Source organism: Hyperoodon ampullatus, assembly GCF_949752795.1.
Source record: "Hyperoodon ampullatus genome assembly, chromosome: 8".
NCBI classification, from domain to species: Eukaryota; Metazoa; Chordata; class Mammalia; order Artiodactyla; family Ziphiidae; genus Hyperoodon; species Hyperoodon ampullatus.
Window position 1 is genome coordinate 91,670,074 of NC_136921.1, and position 18,814 is coordinate 91,688,887.

Below are 18,814 nucleotides of genomic sequence, written 5' to 3' on the forward strand. Positions count from 1 at the left end.
AGATGTTGGTATAAAAATAGGTCTATATCAGTTATTCCTAAGACCACCTGCATTTGTACCTTACACATTCTCAGAATTTTATTTTTTCTGATTCATATAGCAGGCCTATGTTTTAGCCCAGTTTACTAGAAAACAGAGTCTGAGGGAAATTGAGTGCTCTTGCTTTATTTGGTAGGTGTAAACCCAGGGCAGTGAGAGTGAGAAAAAAGGAAGGAGAGGCAGGAAAGAATGGAAAGCTATGCATAGGAAGGCTGTATGGAATGCCATGGGATAGTCAATTAATGAAAGGGAGGAAGGAGGGTGTTGACTGATCTGCCACACTCTCCTATTTGTATTTGTATCGATCAAGGTTCATCCCATGTGAGTTAACATCCAGCCCATTGCATTGCATCATCCAGATTCTTTGGCAGCCATTTGGGAAGCCAGATACCATGCTCTTTAGTGTGGGGTTTCATCCAAGTCTCAAAGTGGTAGGAGGAGCCAGAAACTCCAAATGATTGGCACAGCAGCAGCCCGGAAGAGCCAATATCCCAGACAAGCGACTGGCCAGCCCAAGGCAGCAGACTCATGCAGGCCCCAGAGCAGGTAGTCACTTGTGTTTGTGGCTAAGATAAAGCAACCAGCTCTGCAGGGGCAGGGGGAATCTGAGGAGGTGCATGTCTCTGACATAATCTATCATAAGGTTCAGAGGACAAGAAGACCATCTCCCATTTTCTCTGAGAAGTCTTTCACTGGATTCTCAAAAGCACCATGATATGTTAATTACAGTAACCAAATGGAATGCCCCAGCTTTCATTCTACTTGCGTAGCACAAGGATCTTTGCTCACTTAAATAGAATTACATTATAGTCTAAGATAAAGAGGCACCCCTTCTAGCCAGCTATACCATATAGGGACGAGTGAGCAGTGGGAACTGGCTTCTCTGTTTTCCACGTAATACATTATATATATACTGTATTACATTATATATATGTAATTATTATATATAATGTATATATAAGTAATGTGTATATATATGTAATTATTATATATAATGTATATATATATAATGTGTATCTATAATTATTATATATAATGTATATATAACAAAAAAGTAATATATTATATATATATTGTATTACATTATATATATGCAATTATTATATATAATGTGTATATAATAAAAGGTCCCAGGAAGCCAGAGCATGGTCTAGAAAGGGGGTTGTCCCCAGAAAATCCAGAATTGCAAATCTTGCTGTAGGTAGTTGAAGGCAGCGGACAGGACCTGCTCTGTTTAGGTCTGAAGGCCTTCCAACAAGTTTCTAGGGGTGGTGTCAGTACTGCTTATTGACTGCAGATGACATACTAGCATTTGGGGTGAGTGGCTGCATATACTTCTGATGATGGATCAAAGGCTTTGTTGTGCAGCAACAAAGGCTTTGTTTTGTTATCCTATCATGTAATCTAGCCAAGGAATTGATTAGTGACATTCATTGGCTTTTACTGCAGAGAATTTTTTGAGCAGAGAAGTATCAAAGCAGAATGGTGTGAAGAATTATATGGTAAGGAATGGTTAGGAATTACATGGTGAGAGGTACTAGGTGATAATTATAGCTTCACTTTAAACTGTGTACTGCAAAATACCTGTTTTGTTTCTCTTGTGGATGAGGAAGTAGAGAGAATTTGAGGATTTAGCCAACTTCCCAACCTAATTTCTCAGGGAGAGCCCTTGGAAGTAATTCATTCTTCTGGCATGAAATGATATCGTACACTATTTTGATTACAATTTATGCCATTTTTCTTTTCAATTTGAGAGATTTATTGTATCTTGTGAGAAAGTAGCTAGTGGCTTATTTTATACCCTTTAACTCACACATCTAATTAGATGAGCAAAACACAATTAGCATCTAAATTTCACACCACTTTGGAAGAAAAAAAATCTTTACTGAAAGCCAATTCTGAGTCTTAAGAAACGAGCTGCCTGTTAATTGAGAGAACCAAATGGAGAAAGGTTTGAAAGCACAAAAATAAGCCTGTAAGGCTTCTATGAGGTCACCAGAAGAGAAAGCAGCCGTGGTACAGGTGCCCCACATGGCCCTGCAGAATGAGCTAATATGGAGAATTTTCACTATAAAAGTGCTAATGAAAGAAGGAATTCAATATTATACCTTAAAATTTTTATGGCATTTTGCTCGAAGTATACTGGGCAAGCCATGGTGGCCTTTATTTCAAAAAACTGGGCAGTTGTCTTCATCCTGCAGAGGTCCATGGCTGCCTAAGCTATTACTACTGCCACTGTCCATGTGGCAGGACCAAGGGGAAAGACTGGAGTGAGCTGCTTATGGAGTGAGACATTTCACCACACACTCTCTGTGTCCCCAGTCAGATCTTTCTGCTCCTGTCTTACTCTTATTAGCTATATAATCTTAGGCAAATTACTTAGCTTCTCTGACCCATGGCATCCTAGTCTCTAAAATGGAGATAATAGGGCTTCCCTGGTGGCGCAGTTGTTGAGAGTCCGCCTGCCAATGCAGGGGACACAGGTTCGTGCCCCGGTCCGGGAAGATCCCACATGCCGTGGAGCGGCTGGGCCCATGAGCCATGGCCGCTGAGCCTGCGCGGCCGGAGCCTGTGCTCCGCAACGGGAGAGGCCACAACAGTGAGAGGCCCGCGTACCGCAAAAAAATAAATAAATAAAAAATAAAAAAATAAAATGGAGATAATAAACCTACTTATGGCCAATAAAAGGATTAATTGAAATAAGGTATGCAAGGACTGTTGTCAACTAGTATGCTCTTAATCTACATAAGTTTCCATCCACCTCTGAGTTTTTAAATATGGGTGGAAATGAGAAGCCACCCTGTTCCTACCTTATCTTTATTGCCTAGAAATTCAAGCTCACAGTACAGGAAATAGCACAGAGTCTAAGGTTGAAGCTGACAGAGAGCCAGGAATGGGGGAGATGGCTGTAACTTTCTTACCTGAGAATTACTTAACTCTAGTGAAACAGGTTCTCAAAGGAATGACCAAAATTTTTTTGAAATTTTAGATACCTATTTTTAAATTTTTTTACTATTTAGGAATTCGACTTTATGAACACTATTTAAAAACAATCTTTGCTCCACACATTAAGGGATACTTTAATGACACCCTCAGACTTGGCTCATACTACCATGTAAAAAAATGTGTTGGCTAGAATATGATGTTCTTGGCAACTAAAAATAGCCTGGTGTCTGTCCTTTCCACCACTATGCTAAAAGACTCTTCAGTTCTCAAAGGTGTGCCATCACTAAAACATGAACAAAACTGAAGCGTTTGACATGGAACTCTAGCTTGAGGACTTCAGAACACACGCTGTTTTTAGCTGAGTTGGTGTCTTGTCCATCAGAGCACTGCAATATTAAGGAATATATTATAGAAATACGCCTTTTGTTATCAAGTAGCATAAAGAATGTTCAAAAATTATAGTAAGACTTGGGTGGGATGAATTGGGAGATTGGGATTGACATATAAACACTATTGATACTATGTATAAAATAGATAACTAATGAGAACCTACTGTATAGCACAGGGAACTCTACTCAATGTTCTGTGGTGACCTAAATGGGAAGGAAATCCAAAAAATAGGGGATATATGTATATGTATAGCTGATTCATTTTGCTGTACAGTAGAAACTAACACACCATTGTAAAGCAACTATACTCCAATAAAAATTAAAACAAAAATCAAAGTCAAGCTTTAAAAAAAAATTATAGTAAGACTTAAGCAAGGTTTTCAGATTTATATACAAAAAATATTCAACATCAATGATATATTTAATATCTATGAATATTCAAGGCTCATTATGAAGGTAGGAGAATCACCTAAAAGTTGCTTTTATTTGCTGTAATAGAAACTATAAACATGATCATCTTCTTATTTCATATCTGTGAATAGTATGATTTAAGTAATACAAATTAAAACAAAAATCTATCCTGTATAAATATTCAGTTAATAATTACAGTGTAAATGACTAAAGTTTCATCAATAAAGATGAGGCCTCACTTGAGTTTCATTCTTTCTCCAAAAAGTGCTTCATTTTACGTAGTCCCAGATTTTTCCTATTCCTTCTTGCCACCTCAGTAGTATATCAATAATCCAAAGAACAAAATATGGTATAAATTAATAAGGCAGTTGGACCACATAATTTCTAATATTTCTTCCAGATCTAATATTCTAAATTCTATTATAATAAAATTTCATAATATAAAGGGAATTAGAGGAGAAAAATATCATCATAGCAACAGTGAATTAACTGAAACACCTGAGGTGTAGAATCCTTTCTGTAATCCAACCAGGCGATTCTTTTTGGATGGGTTTGAATATATATGGAACTTCATTATTACAAAGTAAATTATAGTAACTCAAAAGAACTGAGGCCCCTAGAGAGTAAGTAATACACTCATGGTTACACATCAATCCAATGCAAATTTGTTAAAATCACCAAATATCAAGGGAGAGAAATCTTTAAATAACACTGTTAGATTATGTTTGTCTGTCTTAGTTCAGGCTGCTATAACAAATACCAGAGACTGGTGGTGTTGGAGCTCGGGGCAGGTTGCCCCAAAATATGCCAAGGTGGCATACTGGTTATTTTGAATTAAAGTTACTTAAGAGACAGCCAATACAAGAAGGACACCTTGACCCTCTGAAAACAGAAAATAAATCTCCCACGTGAAAGGTATACTCCCTGCATCTGGAGGTAGAGAGACATCCTTATCACCAGAGACAGGGAATTCAGGGCTAAGAAGCCTATATAAACAAACCTTGTTACCTCTTTACTAATTTACTACCCGAAGCCCAAACTCAGATTCCTCACTAATTAAACACCCAAGCCTAAGTTTCTTTGTCTTGTCAACTCCTCACAAATTTGTTTCTTTGTCTAAAAAGTATAAAACTTTCTTGCTTTTAAACTTTTTGGGGATCCTATTTCTATGAGACCTCCATACGTACAAATTAACATTTTTTTCTCCTGTTAATGTCTTGTGTCAATTTAATTATTAGACCAGCCAAAAGAACACAAGAAGGGTAGGACTGAGGCTAAAACCACTGGGGATAGCTAAAACCACAGTGACTGCCTGTAGTGCTGGCTTGATCTATGACAGGCAGTTAGGAGAAAGCAGCACTGGAAAGGACTTCATGGGCCACCCAAGGTATTGGTTTACAAGACTCTATGTTGCTAGTTTACTGGGAACAATGATTTGAGTACCTAGCCTGGTATTAATTGACCCAAAGTGTTCCTGAGAGCAGACTGGAGACCCAGGAAGGCTGGGGGTCTGATTCAGTGTCGCACTGAGCACCCACCAGCTGAAGTTGTGATTACCTACCCCATCATCTACACCATGTAACACTGTTTTACCTGTCAGTAAATAGCAAAACTCATTGAAGGAGAGTCAGTTTTTCACATTTTAGAAACTTGACTCAGGTTAACTACCTAATACAATTCTAACTTTAGTAGTTACACCAGTATGTGCCCACTTTGTCTTTGTTACTTACTATAAGGTCTAGACTAAGGAATGTGTAATTTCAGAACTGAGAAATCAAGGTCATTTTTTAGCCAAAAGGAGAAGAACTCAAAATTATTTCAAATTGGGGGATCAAAATTTGTGACAATTCTTCCTCATACATGGAATCAAGTGTTCTGAACATGTTAGCACATTTTGAGGTTCTTAATGCTAATTGATTTTTTATTAGGCTGTTTGAGTCACTGCTTAGGTGTATTTGAACCTTCTCTTCCCCACACCCCCAAAACATTTTTTTTTTTTTTTTTTGGTATGCAGGCCTCTCACTGTTGTGGCCTCTCCCGTTGCAGGGCACAGGCTCTGGACGCGCAGGCTCAGTGGCCATGGTTCACGGGCCCAGTCGCTCTGTGGCATGTGGGATCTTCCCAGACTGGGGCACGAACCCGTGTCCCCTGCATCGGCAGGCAGACTCTCAACCACTGTGCCACCAGGGAAGCCCCCCCAAAACATTTTTATTGCTCTATTATTTAATAACAGTACTTTCTGCTTTTTAAATTGTCTTATCCCAGGACTTCCCTGGTGGCGCAGTGGTTAAGAATCCGCCTGCTAATGCAGGGGATACAGGTTCGAGCCCTGGTCCAGGAAGATCCCACATGCCGCAGAGCAACTAAGCCCGTGTGCCACAACTACTGAGCCTGTGCTCTAGAGCCCACGAGACACAACTACTGAGCCCATGTGCCACAACTACTGAAGCCCGCACGCCTAGAGCCCGTGCTCCGCAACAAGAGAAGCCACCGCAATGAGAAGCCCACGCACCACAACTAAGAGTAGCCCCTGCTCGCCGCAACTAGAGAAAAGCCCGTACGCAGCAATGAAGACCCAACACAACCAAAAATAAATTAGTTTTTAAAAAATTCTAAAAAAAAAAATTGTCTTATCCCTAATAGTGCTAGTTAGTGCTTAAGATAAATCCAAATTTAAAATAATATTAATGAAGTAATATATAAATTTTATTTCCAGAACTCATTAAAACTGCTTTAAATCTAAATCACAACATATTAGAATATTTATAATTACTCTTTTCATATGGTTCATATGATATTATCTGATTTAAGGGACGTTACACCAAGACATAATTAACCTGCTGAAAAAAAGTACAGTAGGAATATAATTATAGCATGTAGATAATTAAAATAATAATAATTGAAGAAATCTGAATTATAAACTGAAAAAATTTAATCTGGCTTTACTAGTATATCTAATAGATAGTGTTTAAAATATTCTAACTACAGGGCTTCCCTGGTGGCGCAGTGGTTGAGCATCCGCCTGCCGATGCGGGAGACGCGGGTTCGTGCCCTGGTCCGGGAGGATCCCGCATGCCTCAAAACGGCTGGGCCCGTGGGCCATGGCCGCTGGGCCTGCGTGTCCAGAGCCTGTGCTCCGTGGCAGGAGATGCCACGGCAGTGGGGGGCCCGCGTACCACAAAAAAAAAAAATATTCTAACTACAATTTTAAAAGACCACGGTAATACTTAGACTGAACATAATTCACAGTTGGTATTGTAAGCTTGAAGTAAACACACAGCATATGCTAGTTGGCATGCTCTATGAATAAGCTACAGGATGTAAACAAGATCAAAGATGTGGTACCATCGTAGATTCAACAAGGTTAGCCCTACCAAATGGAGACCGCTTGTATATTACAAAAAGGAAAAGAGAGAAAGTGAGAGAGAGAGAGTGAAAGGGAGAGAAAGAGAGATCATTCAGGGTTCCTTATACTTTGTAGCAACAACCCTTTACATCGTCTCTCCTATTATGTCAGATTTCTTCCTAGTAGTCTTGCTTTGTTCTGTTACATTTACTCCCAAGAACAATCTGAATTGCACTTTGTTTTCTACTTGCAGTTTTGTGATTGTCATAATTGCTGCAAGGGACTAACCAAAAGCACAGATTTGTCATATATACAGCAGAGTAACATTGTTTGGATTTAATATTGCTCAACTGTAAAAAAAATTCATTAACCCAGCTTTCACCCATTTGTGTCTGTCATTTCCTATGGCTTTAAGGTTGTTTCCATTGTATGAACTGATAACACACTGAAAGCGTATTTATTCATCTACTAACTTTTAAAAATAGGTTATCACCATCTACAGCATGCTACATCAACATCTATGAAGAATCAACAAACACCTATTTTCTATGCCCAAGTAGACTCTTTAGGGTTCCATTTTTCAGCCATTTTCTCCATTTTGTTCTATGAGTCATAATACTAATATATAATAGCTAACTTTTTTTAGTTTTTTCTATATCATGTTTTAATTAATTTAATCCTTATTTTAAAACCTTGTAAAAAAAACACAAAACGGGACTATTAGTAAGAAATCTAACATAATAGGGGAGACATTACACAAAGCTGTAGGGACAAAGTAGATAGAATGCCAAAGTCTTTTTTTTTTTTTTTTTTTTGGTAAGATGCAGGCAAACAATCTCCATTTGGTAGGACCAACCATATTGAACTTTATATTGATAATATATCTCTGGTCTTATTTACATCCTGTAGTCATGTAGTATGAGGCAGGTACTAGTATTATTGTCTCCTTTCATATTAAGAGTGATTAAGTAACTTTTCTCAGGTTACTTAAGGGATAGTAAGGGGTAGTGCTGGGGTTCAAATCTGGACAGTCTGGCTCCCAAATCCTTGCTGCAAATCACTGTATGATGTGGCCTCTGTACCCATGTGTCATAAATTGAAGGCCAGAGCAAAGCAGAATCCCCTCTGAAACTGAACGCATCAGAGGTGCACACATCTCAAAGTATACACCCTCACCTGCCGCTACTCCTAAGAGGCAGATCCCTCAGCAGGCTACAGGTCCACATCCTGTATCAGATTCTGGTCAAGGCCTTTCCTACTCCCCTTATCCCTGTCTCCAGGCTCTTCAGGCAGCAGATGAAGAGAGATATCCATCACACTCCCTCCTTGGGACTCATTTTCTGAAGGAAGAAGCCATTTCACAAGTAGTTTGTGGTGAAGACAGGATAGAACCAGTCTTCTTCCCAAGATTATAAGATTGAGAATACTCCTTTTTTTTTTTTTTTGGCCGCGCTTCTTGGCTTATGGGATCTTAGCTACCTGACCAGGGATTGAACCCGGACCCTCGGCAGCAAGAGCGTGGAGTCTTAACCACTGGTCCTGGTCCACCAGGGAACTCCCGTCAAGAACACTTCTTTATTACATTCTCAGCTAGCAAGACCCATTTCCGAGCCTCTTGATGTTCTCAGAACTAACCCACTCCTGACACTCAATAACCTCCCCTGGAGTTGCCCTTGGGCTGCCCAGAGCCCCCACTATGACCTTCCACTCAGTATTCTCCTCCATCTTAAAGTTTCATTCTTCAAACGACCTCTCTTTCTGTGGCAGAAAGTGTGAATTATCCCAAATATCTGAATGTCCCTTCTTCCATAATGACAGAGCTCCCATTTTCTGGCCCCCTTGCAGTTAGTTATGGCCATGTGACTAAGTCTTGCCCATGTGATATGAACACACATTGTGTGTGCAATTTATAGGAAGTATCCTTAAAGGAAGGTGATGTATCCTTCTTTCCCCCTTTCCTCCTGCCTGCTGGCTGCAATGTAGATTTACTTTCTGGCATGAAGCACAGCAGAGAGCAAGACAGAGGAGCCTAAGTCTCAAGCCTCATGGAATGCCATGCCAGTATTGGACTGACAACCTTGTGAACTAAAAAGACTTCAGGAACATGATAAAGAAATAAACTCCTCCCTCGTCTACTATTATCTGGAGTATTTTTGTTACTTGCAGGCAACCTTAACCTAACTATTCCCCCTCTTTTTGCTATTAAGCAGAAAGACTTGTGGATTTATTAATATGAACAGAAGAGTATCCTCTCTATACCGCAGAACTTTGTGAGCTGGTCCCTCCTGATTCAGTGATTATTAAAGAAATTTGGAAAAATCCTCTCTTAAGATAAAAACACAGCTTGCAAGGCCACCAACATGTATAACACTATTTTTGCTTTCAGAGGCTTTCAGAGGTGAATATCATGTAGCTTCTTCTTTTTGTGCCCTTTCCATTTCAAACCCTAATCTCTCAGTTCTGCCAGCTAGATCAGCACCTCTGCCAAGCAGAGCAGAAATTATGTTCCAAGAAAAGCAAAAGAGAAAGTCACAATAATGATTTTCAAAATATTATCCCATTAAATTACCTGAAGGAAAAGAGTCAAGTCTTGTTCTCCTGCATTCCTTAAGCCATTTCCCATCTACATAGCCACCAAAATTCATCTTTTTAAAAAGACAGATAAATTCATAGAGACAGAAAATAGATTAGAGGTTACCAGGGCTGGGAGGAGAAGGAAGGCGGAGTCATTGCTTAGTAGGTACAGAGTTCTGCTTGCAGTGATAGAAACTTTTTGGTAATAGGTAGCAGTGATAGTTAGACAACATTGTGAATATAATTAATGTCACTGAGTTGTACCTTAAAAACAGTTAAAATGGCAGGTTTTATGTTATATATATTTTACCACAATAAAAATAAATAAACCAACAAATAAACTAAATGCCAGACAAAATGTCCATTAAGGGGGTAGAGCATCATGCCCACCCCTAAAGCTTCCTATGTCTCCTCCTACACTGCTCCTTTTTAGTTTGCTTTCTAATTTTTATGTATACCTTTGGAGGTTAAAGAATGTGCCTGAGACATGCTGCAGTGGTAACCAGCTTGTTTTGTTTGCTCAGCTGAATAGCTGTACATAAAAGCACTTTTCTTAGTACATGGTTTCTCCCATGTATATTTAATAACGTGGGGGTAGGAGAAGTGACTTAGCCGCGCACACCAAGATTCCTTTTACAGAGAGAGACTTTATTTGAGCAGAGCTCTGAGATGAAAGGGAACCAGAGCTGGGGAAGGCACCACTTCAGCTATTCCATACAGCAAAGGAGAGAGAGGGAACACCTGAATTACATTTGAGTCTGTCAAACCACCTCCTTGATTAACTTACAAAGAATTTTCCTTCTAGAATTGTATATAATTTTTTTAAAATTTATTTTTGGCTGCATTGGGTCTTCATTGCTAGACGCGGGCTTTCTCTAGTTGGGGCAAGAAGGGGCTACTCTTCGTTGCAGTAAGGAGGCTTCTCATTGCAGTGGCTTCTCTTGTTGTGGAGCACGGGCTCTAGGCACGCAGGCTCAGTAGTTGTGGCTCGTGGGCTCTAGAGCACAGGCTCAATAGTTGTGGTGCACGGGCTTAGTTGCTCCTCGGCATGTGGGATCTTCCCGGACCAGGGCTCGAACCTGTGTCCCCTGCATTGGCGGGTGGATTCTTAACCACTGCGCCACCAGGGAAGTCCCAGGACTGTATATAATTTTATATAGTTGTAGGATTAGCAGAATCTCCTTCATATTTTTGTCTCCTGGAAAGATTTATCTAAATCAAGAAACCCAAAGCTCCTTATTTAGGAGAACTAAAGCATATTTTTAAAAAGTTCATGGCTGGAAGCAAATGACACTACATTAACTAAGGCAATAATGGTAGAAGGACCAGGTGAACCAGAAGAAAGGGAAATATGAGGAAATTAAAAGCAACAAATAAAGTAAACATAGTCTAAAATCTAAGTGGGGATCTAAGCAAATAGAATGTAAAGAGGTTGGGGATTATTGACAAAACAGGCAATCCTGAATGACTTTTCCATCCTTTAAGCCTTCACAGAGAGTTATTTAAATATCCTCCATCAACGTCTTGAGTATTACTATATTCACAGCAACATGAAAGTATTTGTCCTTGCTTCTACAAGGAAGGATATTTCATAACTGCCACTCAGGGTAATTGAATCTTCTCTACCTTTTACATGTTCAATGTGATAAGACTGTAGCCAGGGCCAGAGATAGGTAGCAGAATAGGAATAGCTATTATGGTGTGACTTGTTGAAAGAGCCACTGTCGAAAATCAAATTCCTCCACTGACTTGCCTCAGTGGCCCAAATTCCCACCCTTTGAAAATGTTTGCTTTGAGTCAAGGTATTATTGTCACAAGAAATTTTCTTAAAATATAACTCTCTCATAATCCAAAGCCATGGGACTCATTTGTCAATGTGAGCTCAGAAGGCCATGAGGAATAAGGCACAGGACAGCTAAGTTTCTGTGTGCAGAGGGACCCATGGTCTGCTCTCTCCGGGTCTCAGTCAGAGGTCTCTCATCACGATACACATTAACATGCTTTTCTAATTTAATAGCCCATATTTCTACTGATGAGTATCTCCCTTCAATTTTAATCATATTCATCCTCATTCTTCCTACAAAAATAAGCAGGCAGTTCTTAATTTACAAACAAGCAGTTCTTAATTTACAAATATAGTAATTTCAGCCTCCCGCTGCCAATAAATTCTGAAAAACAGTGGAGCTTTTGGTGAATCTGGGGCTCTGATGAAAGCAAGAGAAGGCTGCTCTGGTCAAGATGAGCCTAGGCTGGCTGAGTCCAAGGACAATCCCACTGGCCTACCTATATAGAGGCCACTTTCTCCCTCTCCTCATCCCCAAATCTTTTCCACATATTGCCTAAAATCCAATATAGAGTTTGCTTTGATTAATAAAATTCAAGTGTACCTGAGAGAGAGTTCAAGTAAGCTGTTTAAGACTAATGGGAGCATGACGAAAAGTACACAGACGCCAAATTGGAGGCAATTCAAATATCAAAAGGAATAATGACTGCAATTAATTATAAAACATTTAATAAATAAAAAACCCATGGTAATGTGATTATATAAGAGGATGTCCTTGCTTTTAGGTTATGCAGGTTATATTAGGGGAAAAGTGTCATGATATTTGCAATGCATTTCTATACAGATAGATGAAGAGTAAATGACAGATGGTTATCAATTGTTGAACCTAGTTGGTGGGTATAAAGGTGATTTTTGTACAATTCTTTCAACTTTTCAGTATTTTTTTTTCTATAATAAAAAGATTGGGAGAAAGTAGCCCTGAGAAAAATTAAAGGTCTGTCAGTCAATTCGGGTGTTAATCTCATTTCTTTCAATCAGATGACTTTCTTCCAAAAGCTGAGACCAACTGTACTGATGGCAACATCCCCCCTCCAAAAAAAATTCTTTTTCTTACAGTCTTACACTTCATACTATTTTCATTTTGTGTGTGCACTGACCTTTCTCAGCCACATAGAAGCCAGGTTGCTGCGCGTTGTTTAAATTAAAATAAATAAAAATTAGGGTGGTACGGGTAGTGGTGGTATTGGCAAGCTTGAGAAATAAAGATAAAACCGAGGGCTGGCCAGTGATAGCTACCAAGATATCACAGTAAGAAATGCCAGATCCAAGTTGTTACTTGGGGCACTCCCAGTTGCATGAAAGTAATCCTGTGCTGGGGAACCTGTCCACCAAAATTAAGTCCATCTTCTTTCTAGGGCTCCCATCTCTCCTTCCTCTCACTCCATCTGCCTAGTTCCTTCCTAACATTTGACTCCCACTTCATGCTGAGATTCCTCCCAGATCCATTCAAAACTCTGTGACTTGCTCCCAGGACTGGAGCTGACAATTCACCCTCAGCTTCTCCAGTTCTGAGCCCCTCTTGACCTAGGATTGCAGTTCTACCTACCATTCATGTAGGACGGGATATGAATTTCATTAACCAGACATCGATACCCCATGCTTGAGGGTTCTCAGGCACGTATACCATTCACATTTTTCCCAGGGAAAGTGGTCACTCCAGGGAGAGCAATGGGTACACGTCACAAAGTTCCTCCAGAGGTTCCATACCTCAGTGTTAACAAAACCTTATGGGAGGGAGGAGGAAATGAAAGAGGGAAGGCTCCAAAAGGAAGCAGGGACAGTACTGAAAAAGAGAATCAATGTTCTTAATAAAGACAAGAGAGGAGAACACCAAAAGGAGGGATAGGCAGTAATGTCAATCCCTGGGTTAGGGAGGTGTTAATGGACTGCATGCTTGTGTCTCCCCAAAATTCATTTGCTGAGATCCTAATCCCAATGTGGTGGGCCTTTAGGAGGTAATTAGGTCATGAAGGTAAAGTCCCCATAATGGGATTAGTGTCCTTATAAAGAAGAAACACAAGAGCTAGTGCTCATGCTCTCACTGGTTCTCTCTCTCTCTCTCTCTCCCTCTCTCTGCCGTATGAAGACACAGTGAGAAGACAGCCATCTGCAAACCAGGAAGAGGGCTCTCACCAGAATCTGATCATGCTAGCATCCTGATAGGCTTCCCAGCCTCTCGAACTGTGACAAACAAATGTTTGTTTTTTAGTTCACTCAGTCAATGGTATTTTGTTAAAGAGCCTGAAATGACTAAAACAGGAGAATTAACATTGAGAATAGGGAAATTAATTTGACAGCTAGATAGTCTTTTGCGACTTTGGAGAAAGAATTTCCATAAACTGGGGCAGAAACTAGATTCTGAACACATAAGAAATGAGTGGCTGATGAGGAAGTGGAGGTAGATCACAAAATGAAAAATGAATAAATCATCCAAAAGAGACTGAGAGCCTGCTCTAGACAGGGCACGACACTAGGCACCAGGGCCAGCATCAAGGTTGTACAGGGCCCTGCGTTCATAAGGGTCCTGGCTTGGCTTAATGCTCAGGTGTCACTGTCTCGAAATGTTTAATAATTTTTGAGGAAGGGGCCCTGTATTTTCATTTTGCACTAGGCCCACAAATTATACAGTAGGTCCTGCAGAGCACTGAAGGGGACCCAAAAATTTCATTTATTGTTCATTCAGTTATTTATTCAACAACAAATAAATGAATTGCTTACTATGAGCCATCCAGTCTCTGGAGACATGATGAAAAAAGGTAGCGAACATGACAGATGCACGACGGAAAATCTTTTAAGAAAATGTTACTTCCAAGAATATTAAAATGTAAATACAGCTATGACATGACATTCTACCTCATCTCCTTAGTTGTAGAGGCTATATGGCCCTGGTCAATTTATTCAACTTCCTAAGCCCTAGTTTACTCACCTAAAAAAAATGACAATAATAATAAGGCCTACTCCTAAGGTTGTTATGGGAATTAAGTGAGATCAAGAACATAAGGTGCTTACAACAGTGCAAGGTACAGGGTAAGTGTTCAATAATGTGAGTGACCATGATGTATTTCCAGCAGCCAGCATCTCATGGCACATAGTAAGAGTTCAATAAATGACTGGTTTGGTAAGTGGGTGGTAAAAAGGAAATTTCAGATCAATCTAGATAGTTTTATATGTTCTATAATGAAACAGATATGGCTATGTATACCCATTAATATATACTTAAGGCTTTGATTAGGCCTAGAAGAGAATGTAAAAGCGTATGTACCAAGTTACATTGACTGCAGTCAAATCTGTGTAATAGGATTTGGGGGGAGAGATGTTTGTTTTGTTTTGTGTTTTACTTCATATACTCATTTAAAAACCAAGAATTTAGAAAAATAAAGCTATTAGCATGTTCTGAATATAGTGGCAGATAACAAAGCTTATAGTATATTACAATTCCTCCCTTCTAAGAATTACCCTCCTCCTGTCTAAAATATTTTCATTCAGTTTCTCTTTTCTTTCTTTCAGTTCTGACTCTGTTATATTTGCTCTTAATTTTGGGGAAAAAATCACCTCCTTGACCTGTAAAACAGCTTCCTCATTCATAAAATGAGGCACATAATACAGACAGAGCTTCCCAACTGGTGGAATTTGGTGTGCTGGTGCCCTGAATGTAAATGAGAAATTGACCCCTCCTGCATAAGGCAGTTGAGAGCAGTTGGGGGCAGCCAGAGCCCTTTGGGCTACTACCTCTGGCCATGAGCAGCCTTGTTTAGGTCTCCTCAGGCACCTGTGCAGAGCAGTCTGAGGTGTATGCCAAAGAAGCAACCAGCACTTACAGTTCTGCTGTCTGCATGCGGCCAAGGAGATGCCACATCTGGCATCTATCTGCAAAGCACCCCACTGCCTGTCATGGACCAAAGATCCTGGAGCCAATGCAGGAGACCCATGGGGCACAGCACACAGCCTCAGGGGTAATCGGTCAGGGGATGAGACAGGAGCCTTGGCAGAGTGTAGTTTTCTGGTGGGCTCAGCTCCAGGCAATGCCTTTAATATCTGTCTAAACATATACTGGCCATCTCTATCCCTTTGCAGCAGTACACTCTTTGAATAGTGCCCAGGCTAGCTATTGACAAAGCATGCGTGTTCTGAAAGCTAGAGTTTCAATGTGGAAATCTTGATATAAAAATATACTAAAGGGCTTCCCTGGTGGCGCAGTGGTTGAGAGTCCGCCTGCCAATGCAGGGGACACGGGTTCGTGCCCCGGTCCGGGAAGATCCCACATGCCGCAGAGCGGCTGGGTGCGTGAGCCATGGCCGCTGAGCCTGCGCGTCCGGAGCCTGTGCTCCGCAACGGGAGAGGCCACAACAGTGAGAGGCCCGCGTACCGCAAAAAAAAAAAAAAAGAAAACTAAAAATGTACTATTGGGATTGAAATTCATTTGCATTATCTTATGAAATTGCAACATTACATTTGTCAATAAACTAAAAGGAAGAGTTGTAAGAATTGTTATTCTTTAAATATAATTACAATTGTACTTTTTTTTGTTTTGTTTTTGCGGTACGCGGGCCTCTTACTGTTGTGGCCTCTCCCGTTGCGGAGCACAGGCTCCGGACGCGCAGGCTCCGCCGCCATGGCTCACGGGCCCAGCCGCTCTGCGGCATGTGGGATCTTCCCGGACCAGGGCACGAACCCGTGTCCCCTGCATCGGCAGGCGGACTCTCAACCACTGCGCCACCAGGGAAGCCCCCAACTGTACATTTGAACGGTTGTATAAAATGGTTTTAAATATTTTATCACCCACTCTGACTCTTAGGTGATCAGAGTCCCTCACTGATAATTACTATTCAGAATATGAGTTTATCATTAAAAAGTCTAGATCAGAAACTGAATAAAGCCATTTCAACCATAAAATCTAATATCAAACTATATTCACAGGAACAAATTCAAGTCAATTATTAAAACGTGGACATTTTTTATTTGAAAGTTTTATCCAAATTCAATTTTTAATATCTTCCCTAATACACTGTATTTTACTTTATCATAATTATTTAATTTAAAGAAAATGTGATAATTTTTTTTTTACCATCATTTAGATGCCTCTAAATCTCTTCTTTTATGTAACCTAGTGTGCTGTACAAAAATTAGCATTTTCTGGGACTCCCCTGGTGGCGAAGTGGTTAAGAATCCACCTGCTAATGCAGGGGACAAGGGTTCAATCCCTGGTCCGGGAAGATCCCACATGCCGTGGAGCAACTAAGCTTGTGCGCCACAGCTACTGAGCCCATGCGTCACAACTACTGAAGCCCGCGTACCTAGAGCCCGTGCTTGGCAACAAGAGAAGCCACTGCAATGAGAAGCCCGCGCACAAAACGAAGAGTAGCCCCCGCTCGCTACAACTAGAGAAAGCCTGTGCACAGCAACGTAGACCCAATGCAGCCAAAAACAAATACATAAAATAAATTTATTTTTTAAAAATTAGCATTTTCTCTATATGTTGTGATGTGAAAGAAGCTGAGAGGCCCTGATATAGATTATTCATAAAATCAGTCTGCCACCCCATCCCACCCTAGGACCCTTGTCCTCTGCTTCCTACCCCATATACTCTCTGTCTCTCACATTTCAAAAACAGCCAGGGTTACAAGGATAGAAAACAGCCAAGGTTCAAGTCTGTGTCCAACAGGGTCAAGAACTCAAACAGGGATATTTGTACGAGATACCATGTGGCCCTGGAGCTGGAGAGGAGGCTTAGACAAAAGCATAAAAAATAGCTAATGTCTAAAAACTACAGAATCTGTGTGAACAACATATCTGGGAGGAATCCACATTTTACTGTAGGACAAAGGACTTGAACAAATGGACTGACATACTGTGTTCCTGGATGGAAGTACTTAGTATCCCATCCCCCACCATTTCTCAAATTAATATGAAAACTTCATACAATTCAAAGAAAGAATAACAAAAGTTATTGATTAGAAATAACTTGGTTAGAAAACACCTAGACAAACATGCCCTAAAGTGAAGCCAAGTGATCAGTTTTCTTGCAGTTTCTCATAGGTACCTTGGTTTGAATACCATCTCCCTAAGGTCTTTAACGTCAGGTTTTTCTACATACTCAGAAGTGACCAAGTTATTCAAGACTATTTCATAGTAATCAAACTCACAAAGCTTTTACATATGAACGAGATACTAAGGGTAGAAATTTTCCCAATATCTCAAGTACTATTGTTGGCTATCAGGAGTACCTGATAAGCAGAATACGTAACAATTTGCTTCTGATAATAGAATCAGAGCAACCAGAGGAGGGTTACTTTGCTTGGAGGGTTGCTTTCATCCAAGATACAGTAAGGCCTGGTGACTGGTTTCTGCCCCAGAACAGAGTACCTTTTGTTCGTGTCTCCCAAATCAAACACTGTTCCACTTGGGCAATGCTAGATAAACATCAACAAACTGTTATTCTTTGTGCTAATTTTTTTCCCCAAACTCTGAGCTGACCATTCCCCAATGGTTAACAAACTGCTTTTCAAACAACTTAGAATATAACTGATTAGATTTCTAATCTTTCCAAGGGAAGGCCTGATCAATTCTAAACGAGATGCTCATATGGATTGCTACATTAAAATACAGGGCATTTCTTAGCATGGTAGGGAGACCTGTCAACTGTGGTCACTTTTACCAGCACCTTTGCTTCAATACGGATCCATACTTTACTACCTTATAGCTGTCATGGGTGTTGGAGATCACCAAATCTTATCCCCATTTTCATTAAAAAAAAAATCCTAAAACTAAAGCTCAGCACGGTCAAATGACTTAAAGTCACTTGGGAGGCCAAGAATGAATTAGATCAACTCTTTGATCTTTTTTGTTTTACTTCACAAGTGAAAATAATTAGGTAAAAATCACTCGCGAATAGGGAGTATATCTGGTGGTCTTACTTTTAGCAATCTTGTAAATCATTCCTTAAATCCAGTCCACGAGAACAGTTCCTTCAGCTCTTTCCACAGTAACTAGAAGTGAAAGAAAATAGTGCCGACAGATTTCTTGAGATATCAGTGAGTACCTAATTAACTGACCTCGACCAGTCTTGCCTCAGCTCATTAAGGGTGAAGTTTCAGTGTTTCAGCCGCGTTTTGAGGCCTTTCCAAGATGCCCATGATTCACATATGTCAGTGTCAGGGATATTCAGTGCGGGCCCTCACAGTGGGCATCCCAGTCACGGACACCGGGCCCTGCCATTTGGAAACGTGCGAGGAGACGCCGAGGGGCCGAGAGGGCTTTCTTACAACC